The sequence below is a fragment of the Leptonotus elevatus genome, chromosome 1, assembly GCF_054856555.1.
Source record: "Leptonotus elevatus isolate MCC_2025b chromosome 1, RoL_Lele_1.0, whole genome shotgun sequence".
Lineage (NCBI taxonomy): Eukaryota > Metazoa > Chordata > Actinopteri > Syngnathiformes > Syngnathidae > Leptonotus > Leptonotus elevatus.
In genome coordinates this window covers 36,600,742-36,611,231 of record NC_141239.1, presented here as the reverse complement: position 1 = coordinate 36,611,231, position 10,490 = coordinate 36,600,742, and positions in this window count along the sequence as shown.

The following is a 10,490-nucleotide window of genomic DNA, read 5'->3' as shown; positions in this document are numbered from 1 at the left end:
TGTGAGTGTTAATATGAAAGGAACTTGTTTTGAGTATTAAAAAATACAATAGATGGTCTAATATTTTAACACTGCACACTACTGTAGTGTAAAATCAGTGGTTTTAAGTCCATCTCAGTGTAAATGATTTGAATATTTAGTGTGAACCAATATAGACACTTTTGAAGGGTTTAATTCAAGTAGGTGTTAAATTAACACTGACTATTTTTGCTGTATATAGACACACTAAGAATAATACTAAATTGTTTTCCACCATTTATAAAAAATAAAAATAAACCTCCACTTTACATAGTAAAATTACACGATGAAAAAATGATGAATGGATTCCATAGACCGTGTCCTTTCATCATGAAAGGTTGCTGCCTATAGATGTGAAACTTGCTGCCTGGCTGACTTGCCATTATGTTTCATGTATGCTGAAAATGAGTGTGCAAAGCTGAAAAGCGATTTATCTCAGTGTCGTGCACAATCATATTGCTCAATCATAAAGGCTTGGAGCTGTTGGCTGAATATGGGCAAAGATAACATTTGAAAGCATATTTCAACGCCTGCGGTGCTGATGACCCGTGATATGCAAAATGGAACTGCTTTGCTGAATTGATGTGGCTGCAGCCCAGAACGCTCTTCCTCGCAAACACAACCTATGATGAGCTCAGCAAGCTGCAGCTAAACCCTCAATCATGCTCCTAATGGAGTCATTTAAATGGATTTTTCTCTGAATGTTGAGTTTCAAAGAAATATTTGTCTCATAGGCAAACACTTAAGCGAGTGGCGTAAACCTTCAATCATTTTTCCATTACTACGCCAGTACATACAGCCATCAATGTTCCTGTGAGAGACGGTCCCTGCTGCAAAGAAAATTACAACAAATGTAAAGTCATTTTGAGCTATTTAATCTTTACGCAGTCGTTCTTAATCACATCCTGCCCATGCGTTTGATCAAAATAACAGTCTTAGGAAAAACCACGGTAATCATGCATCCATTAGATGGGCCTAGATCTCACAGGTATGCGTTTTTAAAAGCTACCGAATAATTCCCAGGGCATTGAATCGATTGCAACTGGACTGTTCTTGGGAACCAGAAGAGTCCAGTTAAAAAGCAATTACCGGTAAATGACCTGGGTGAATGAGAACATACACAAGCATCACAGATATTATTCCAGGGCAGCTTTTGCCCATTGCAAATGGTGGCGGTCAAATAAACAGTGGTATGTTCAACTACAATTCACCAAAATGGCCAGGCTAAAATAGTATCAGTAGCTTGAATTTAAAAAAAAAAAGGATGCTCTTATCGTTTAAAATCGAACGTAATTAATGCTCCACAAATTGTTTAGAATTTCCCTAGCAAACCATTTGTGAGTAATGAATTAACCCATTATAAGGGTAGCGTTATTGTACAGTGGCGCTGATATTGATATAGAATTCCCATTCACTGCGGTCTAGGATTAATAAGCATCTGCTGTATCTACAACCATACATTGTTTAGCAGCTGGTGTGTTGCTTCGTGTGAAAATATTTCCTTGCCTGAGGAATTTCGTGTTTCTAATTGTGTCTTGTGAAGTTAAGCATGACACACCGTGTGTGAAGCTTGATGTTAATGAGCTCCTCCTATCCCCTGGAGTATGTTTTGACCCACATCAGAATAATTAACATCAAACTCAAATGTCTGTAAGACGGTCCTTTCTGTTCACTGTTTCACTTCACACAAGCAGCATCCCTTTGTGTGTTTGTAAGCATGGGAAGTCCACATTTTATTTGCACATATATTGGTCCATAAACCTTGCTAACAAGTTGTGTTTTCCATTCGTTCTAAGTCCAATCGCCTTGCTGTTAGAAAGGGAGACTTAAAGAGTCCTTATTTCCTATTTTAAATCTCCGCATCTACAAGGACAATGGCGCCCTGCATCCGGTTGCTCTACTCTTGCTGATTGAGTGCACCTAAGGTAGTCACAGTTCCATTAGTGCTGCTTTGTGGTCATTCTTAATGCACAGAGGCGCTCGGGTATGTGTGTTTGTATATACACTACTTATGTTTATGTACAGCTGGGCCTCTGAAATTGGGGGTTAGTGAGATTATGTCTCACATAGTCCTGGCATAAAACTTGATGTCAGCCATGTAGAAGATGTGGTTGATGACTTCTCAAGCCACTCTTTGTGACTGGCTGCACATCTCTTTGGTATATGCAATATTTGATGATGAATTTGTACAAATCGGTAATTATATAACATGACTGGAGCCTCATCTTACAAGAGGCTGACATGTTTTGACGCCATCTTCCTGCTACAGATGCCCAAAGGACAGCTGCATGAACGTAGCTAGCCCTGCTTACAGATAATGTCAAACCCAATGGATCGACCACCGCTTACCTTCCACAGCTGGGGCCGGTAGGTGGTCGTCGCTAATTTCCGTGATTTATGCTCCCACCGCTTGTCGCCCTCTGCTTTGCTCTCAAAAGGTTTCACTAGCTTCTTCTACTGCTATATAAATAAAGATGCCTTGACTTAACTTGTCTGGGCATTTTTGTTAGCCGCTCAATACAGCCTTTGGCTCGGCTAACTCCAACTAGCCGCTGTTGTTAGCTGCTCCGGCTAACTCCAGCTCGCTCGGTCTTACAACATGGGTTCTCCCCGGCTGCCAAGTTGCTGTCGCTCACCAAGATACTCCCTCGCTTATGCCAAATAATAATATTGATGTTAGAATTGAGAAGTGGGGTGTCTCTAAGTCACCGTAGTTTGCCTGTTTCGAAATGCATGCGCTTCGGCTGTACGTATTCTATTATTTGGCAACATCTAGTGGTCAACCATACCTTAAGCTAATGTCCAATCTCGTTCCTGACTTGCAATACAATTAGATATATAAAAGATATTGGGACTAACCTACATGGGCATCAATCGCTAATGCTAAATACTATCTTGTTTGACTTTTCAACAGCGATAAATAAGTCAATGCAGTGCTCTCATACACTCACTATGATCCAACAGTTTTTGCTCGGTCCCGACAGCTATTGGAAGCTGGCTGTGCCGTTTACCTCGCGCCAGCCAAGCATAACAGTGGAAATACAACTTATATGACGGACGAGCGATTGTAGTACTACATTTCTCATGATTCTTAGATGCAAAAGCCTGTCTATCCGGCTACCGAATAGATGTGGATGCGAATGAGAACACAAAGATAAATTTGGAAGAAAATAGGAAGGAATTTAACAGTTAAATTCCCTTTTAATTGGTTTATCGTATGAATTGCCATGACAACTGTGTTGACATACACATGGCAATAATAGTGGGACAAAACAATGAGGTTGGTGAAATCCACCGGGAACTGGGACCCAAGCCTCAAAACTACTCAACTGTCCCAGTCAAAACGGGATGTCTGGTCACCTGAGGCTTAATTGAACACTCCAAATTGTCCGTAGGTATGATTGTGAGTGTGGATGGTTGTTCATCTCTGTGTGCCCTGCGATTGGCTGGCAACCAGTTTAGGGTGTACCCCGCCTACAGCCGAAACCAGCTGGGATAGGCTCCAGCGCCCCCCGTGACCCTTGTGAGGACAAGTGGTTAAGAAGATGGATGAATGGATAAATCATATTAAGTGCCAGAAAGGATTTTGCCAAAAACGAGGCTCGAACCCACTCACAAAATGAACATTGGTTCGAGTGGCGTATGCCGAACCACTACACTGAAATTCCGCACTTCCATCTACCCTATAAATGCCATTTTATCGAACGATTTCTCATTCATTTGTACCAGACGACGTTTGTTTTCTCCAACTATCTCACTAAATTAAATGCTAAAGCTACTATAAAACTTCACTATCTATATATTTTAATTACATGTAAACTGCGCTTAACTGTGCTGTTAGTAGGGAGGTGCGATTTTGGAGGGGTGGGGGGGGGGGTTGTTGTTTCATACTTAGTGTTTGTGTTTTTAGATTTTTGCTTGCGCTTACTTTTTGTTTTGTTTCATATTTTGTGTTTGTGTTTTTTGTTTTGTTTGCGATTACGTTTTGTTGTTTTGGTTCGTATTTTGTATTTGCGATTTTTGATTTGGGGCACAATTATTATGAATACCCTCCAGACAGCATTAACTTGCCCCATATATTTGGATAAATTCACGTAGCATTGCCGTGCATCCATTCATTGAATGGCGCCCGCTGACAAGTATTACCATAGGCAGCATTTACAGTACATACACATACAGTAGACGGCAACACCCTCGTAGTACGTTGATGCAGCAGCCATATTGGATGAGGCAAAGTGAAGCTATTTGTAAAGATGCCTCGTTCACTTTTTTCTTGGAGATGTATCATCAAGCCACTACCTTTAATTGTTTTATCCCATGAATCCCGTGAATACAATTGCCACATCCAATATGGCGGATGCGCTGACATATCGCTTTGAACAAGCCACCCGTTTGAACGGTGTCTGCAGCAGAATGAAAAACAAAAAAAGGAAAGCAAAATCCAACCTCATTTTAGATGCCCAAATGATATGTGGCTCCTTTTTTCAAGTGGCTCTTTACTTGCCGACACTAAAGTAGTATGTCCCTCCTTACTTGCCGTACGTTGGTCGTGTGCGCCAGCGTCCTCTGAACTACATACATGCCACAGTACACGATACCAAACAACAAAACTTCCAGCTTCACTTTGAAAAATTTACGTGACCAACACCAACATTGACTTATTTGTCGCGTATTATTTTTAGTAAGGCTGTGATTGGCTGTTGCAGATAAGACTGGCCATCAATCACACCACTGTTTCTTCATATTTTTTAATGTCTTAGTGATAAACAACTCAATATTAGTATTTTAAAACACAAAATGAGCTACTATGAAGTATAGAATAATAATAAAAAAATTATTTTAGGGATCCATGCCGCACAATCATCTTGGTGGGCGGGCACGGACCCCTATAGCCCGCCCATGGCGACGGGTGTGAGGATTGGTCGTAGAGTTAGCACTCGTTAGTTAGCACTGCGTGGCTTGTTGACCCCAAATATCTGAGGTTGGCTAAGCCGGGAGACATTTAAGGACATTTGTAATCAAATCCATGTGCCTCTCTGCTGTCGAATAAAATGGTTTGACTGATTTACAAAACAGCAGAGAAAACGATACCATTTGATGGCTTGAATCACTCTGAGACAGATGGATGGAGTGATAAAAACTAAACCAAACTGCCAGCAAGGTGCTATGATTTATGAGTAAATTATCTATTTTGTGAAACATGGGAGTGCAATTTCCATATAAATGTGGGGGAAAACAATGCAGCTGAGAAATTGCTATTTATGTGTGCGCTGTGATCTGTGTGGATTTAGAAGATAACAGTAACCAATCATATATACATAAAAACGCTATATGAAGATAAGATTGCATTAAAGTTAAACACACACGCACGCGCACACACACACGGTCCATAATGAGATCATCTGCAATGAAAATTGAGGGCATGAAAGCTGTACAAATGACCAACAACAGCTGTAGTGCTGCATGCAGACATTTGTTCCACTAATCAGTGAGGGGATTGTCAAATGTAGTCGCCTAAAACAGTCTTATGGCATTAATCTGTGTGACCAAACCTCCACCGAAGCATTTCATTTCCACACACAAGTGGATGTGTGTGTTGTTGTCGATCACCTCCTGGACTGGTGCTTACACACACAGTGACAGCTGTCAGTGAATTTAACACATGTGCTACCAGAGAAAAGGGATTACATTTATCCGCAGGATTCCATGAATCATTTGTGGTTTAGACCAGGGGTGTCAAACTCAAATTAGCTCAAGGGCCACATGGAGGAAAATATATTACAAAGCGGGCCGGATCGGTAAAATCATGGTATATAACTTAAAAACAATTGGCGTCAATTACACGCAGATTTTGGCTATTTGTGGGCCAGCCCTCCGTTATGGGGCTCAACTGTAATTATATTCTTTCAAAAAATAACCTAAATGCAAATGGAACACAACAACGCTTTGCCTGTATGAATTCCGGACGTGTTGTAGCTACCTGTTTTGCAAATATATTGTTCCCAGAATGCATTGTGTGGTGCAGTTAATAAAGTTATAAGGACGTTAATTCTTGTCATAGTGTAATGCCTGTTATTGTTGTGTGTGTTTAAGGGTGGGGCCAGTTAAGGGAGGGAGACATTAGGGAGAGGGGAAGCGGCAGTTGAGGAAGTTGGGCTCTGTTAGTCAGTCTGTGGGAGGAGTGCATGAGCGTGAGTTGCGGCTAACAGCAGCTCGTGTTGATTGTGTTTGTTACCGCTGTTATTTTAAATAAAAGGCGATCAGACTGAATCAGCGACTGTGTGCATCCTTGATCACACGTAGGGGCATTACATTTGGTGTCGTTCACCTGGTTTTGCGTGCGAGCATGTTCGGCAACCCACTCAGCACTCGGCAGGAGATAAAGGAGGAAGCCGTGGAGTGCGTGATTGACATGCCTGCATCAAGTTGCACCGAGAGCAGTCGCCATAACGCTGGTATTTCGTGCCTTAGTGAGCCCGCCAAAATCGGTCTGCGTGTTGAGGGGCCCGCCAAAATAGGAAGGCGTGACAATTTGAGTTGGTGGCTGATGCAGCGGGGTGGTCGGAAAAGGCGAAAGCCGTGCAGTTAACGGAGGACGCTACGCCACGAGGAGAGACTTGATTACGGCGCACTGGTGGGAGCGTTGCAAAGGTGGTTCAGAGAGTTTAACTCGAGAGACTCGCTGTGCTGTGAATTTAAGCAGTGTGAATGACAGCCAGGTGAGCCGCTTCGTTGCTTCGTTGTAGCTCTCAGACCGGATGAGCTGCGCATGCACGTCCTTCTCGCTCACCCATCAGCCCTGGGAGAGGCGCTTGATCTCGCCATGGAGAGGGACATTGCATCCAAGGGGGCGCTACAGACATCTGCTTGCCCCGTTTTGGCCACGTCGGTGACAGAGAGGGAGGAGCGCAGACCTGCATGGGGGAGGAGCTTGTGTGTGCAATAAAGACCTGCCCAGCACAACAGGAGGAAGGTAATGATTGGAAAGCACGCCCTGCTGTCTGCGTGGACAACCAGGTTATCTGCTTTGCCGCTGTTCAAAGATGGTGACGCAGCAGGGAAACGAAAAGGGTCCGTGTAGACCGGACTACTCGGACCCCTCCAGTTGTTTACAGGGAAATGCAACTTGGGGACGTTTCCTGCACATCCCTGGTGTACACTGGGTCTTCAGCCACGATTGTGAGTTCTGACGTTGTTCACACCAAGGACGCGAGGCCAGTCAAGGTACACCCCGACAGTCCGTGGGCATCTGCCGTGGTCATGGTGCCCAGGAAAAAAAAGCAACAGATCCCGGTTCTGTGTGGATTACAGGCCACTCAATAAGGTGACCAAGAAGGACTGCTACCCACTCCCGCGGATCGACAAGACGTTGAATCTGGTGTCCGAGTCTGTGTGGTTCTCATCGCTCAACCTGCGCAGTGGTCTACTGGCAGGTCCCCCTCACTGCTGAGTCGAGACCTAAGACGCCGTTCTGCACAGCCAGAGGACACTGGCAGTTTAAGGTCATGAGTTTTGGGCTATGCAATGCACCAGGGACATTTAAGCGACTGATGGACACAGTGTTGGCGAACATTCCAACAACAGAGTTGCTTGGTGTATTTGGACGATGTTCTTGTTCACGGTGGATCTTTCCGGGCCGCGCTAGAGTCTTTGAGGCTGGTGCTAGGAAGAATTGCGGTGGATGGACTGAAACTGCACCCAGAAAAGTGCCACTTCATGCAATGAGAGGTGGAGTTCCTGGGCCACCGAGTGAAGGGTGAGGGCATCAGCACGCTGGAGGAGAAGATCAATGCCATCAAAGACTGGCCAGTCCCGAGAGACCAGAAGCAGCTGAAGAGCTTCCTCGGGCTGGCCTCGTACTACAGGCGGTTTGTGATGGGATTTCCTTGCATTGGGGCACCCCTGTTCCGCCTCCTCCAGGATAACCAAACCTTCCCGTGGGCCTCTGAGGAAGCGTTTTCCAGCCTAATAAGGGCCCTCATGGACACTCCTGTTCTTAACCCGCCGGACCCAGCATTGCCCTTTGTGCTGGATACGGATGCTAGCAACGTCGGCATGGAAGCGGTGCTGTCGCAGGTGTGTCCGCAGGGTGAGTGAGTGGTGGCCTACTTTAGCCGCATTTTCAATAAGAGTGAACAACGCTACTGAGTCACAAGGGGCGAACTGCTGGCAGTTGTCCTACTTGTGCGGCGTGCCCTTCACCATCAGGACAGACCATGCCGCACTGCAGTGGTTGATGTCATTCAAGGAACCAGAAGGCCAAGTGGCACAGTGGCTGGAGGAGCTACAGGCATTCCATTTCACTGTGGTGCATCGGGTTGGGACTCAGCACACCAATGCTGATGCACTTTCTCGGCGGCCATGTGCTATGGACGGCTGTAGTTATTGTGATCGGCGGGATTCCAGAGAGTTGGAGCTGCGTGGAGAGGAGGCTGCGGGGGGAACCACATGTTGCACCCTCGAGGCCGTGAATGTCACAGAGTGGGCTGCCAAGCAGGAAGAGGACCACAATCTCAAACCAGTGCGACAGTGGGTCCAGAGTGGCAGGAGGCCACCCTGGGAGGCCGTGATGGGACTTTCTGTTGGCACCAAGGATCTTTGCGTGTTGCAGCGTGCATGGAAGGAACCAGCCACCGGAGAGGAGAGATGGAAGGTGGTGGTGCACGGAGCTCTCAGAGGCTCTGTGCTGAGAGCATGCCACGGGGGCACTGGTTCAGGACACTTCAGCAGCGCAAAACCCCTCCGACGGCTGCGCCAGGGCTTCTATTCGGGCCAACATCGACGTGATGTGGAGGATTTCTGCCGGCAGTGTGATAAGTGTGCAGCTTACAAGTGGCCCACACACCGCTTCAGCAACCAAGGGTTGGCACACCCATGGGGAGGGTTGCTCTGGACATTGTGGGTCCTTTCCCTGTGACGGACAGAGGGAACTGTTATGTGCTCTGTGCGATGGACTATTTCACAAAATGGCCAAAAGCATACGCACTGCTGGACCAGGAGGCGGAGACAGTAGCGGATCCACTACTGGAGGGCATGTTTGGGACTAAACGGCGATCAGACTGAATCAGCGACTGTGTGCATCCTTGATCACACGTAGGGGCATTACAATATGTATTTGTGTTACCAGTTACTAAATGTGTGTGTCGCTTTTGGGATAGCATTTGATAGTTTTTTTTATCAGAATTGACAAGCCAGATGCTTCATTTATCATTCTGTACACATTTCAAACATTACCGCGATCATAAAGTTATTAAATCCGCTAAGCTTACTTAGATGGCTGCAGAAGTTACACACATCATTCATTTGAGATAGACATACAGGTTGTGTACAAAGATAAACAACAGAAGTCACTTGATGTCAGTCAAGTACATAGAGTCCGTTTATGTCCCGAATTATGTAGACTTCAGATTATTTACGAGCGGCAGGATTCTTGAGGATAATACCGATAGTGACCGCTGGAGGGCACTGTTGTACCGTATAACTTCCAAGGGGCGTCGTTTCCAAAAACACATGGCTGATTCCTGTGGATAGACCAGACCATAAAAGTGGTCTGGGGACTGATAAGCAGTCTTATCACAAGTCTGCTAGCTAAACAGACTTTTAGATCTCGGTAGGCGCTGAGGTATGTGTTTCCTGTGGGTTGTAAAAATGAAATCCAGTCCCTGCTGGAGGGAAATTAAAAGAGTTTTTCCTTTTTGAACTGTCTCTGGTTGGTTTGAGAAAACACAGGGTTAAGGCACGCACACACATTCCCCAGGGGGAAGTGTTTAAAAAGGCAAAAAAATAATTAAAAATGAGGGTGACGGGCAATATTCGTCGTATTTAACACGTTAACACTTCGGCCTATGATTTTATTTATTTATTTATTTATTTTTAAACAAACCATAAAACCGTTAGGTGGTGTGTCAAATAATGACAAAAAAATTTGGCAACATGTAATAATAAAAAAAAAAAATATATATATATACATATAAAATATGAAGTGGGTGGTGTTTTACAATTAGGCTAAGGGGGATTTTCTTCTTCCTTGTGGATGGGAGGGGTTGGGGGGCGCGTTTAACAAAAATAATGAGAAGCACTGATTTAATTATACTAGTTGCAGTGGAAACAGATATTTATATACCTTTATGATCATTAATTGACATCAGGAAAAACATTGAAAAGTGTCTTTTCCAGTAAATAATAGATATTCAGATTGCACTGTCTAATTTTTTCCATGGCGAAAACCTAAAATGTGCTGTGTGGGATTTGAGCACAAGTTAATTTGCTGCTAACAATATTTGAGCAAGAGCAACAAAAGAAAAATGCAGATAGACATCCCTAAAGCATTATAAATACAAGAAAACTTGTTTGCATCACGTACTATCTCCGGAGGTAATGAGAAAAGTGATATGAGATATGCTAAATGGTCCTTTTAATAGTGTGCTTGTGCTTTGGCGCTCTCCATTGAGACAGAAAGAGTGCTGACACAC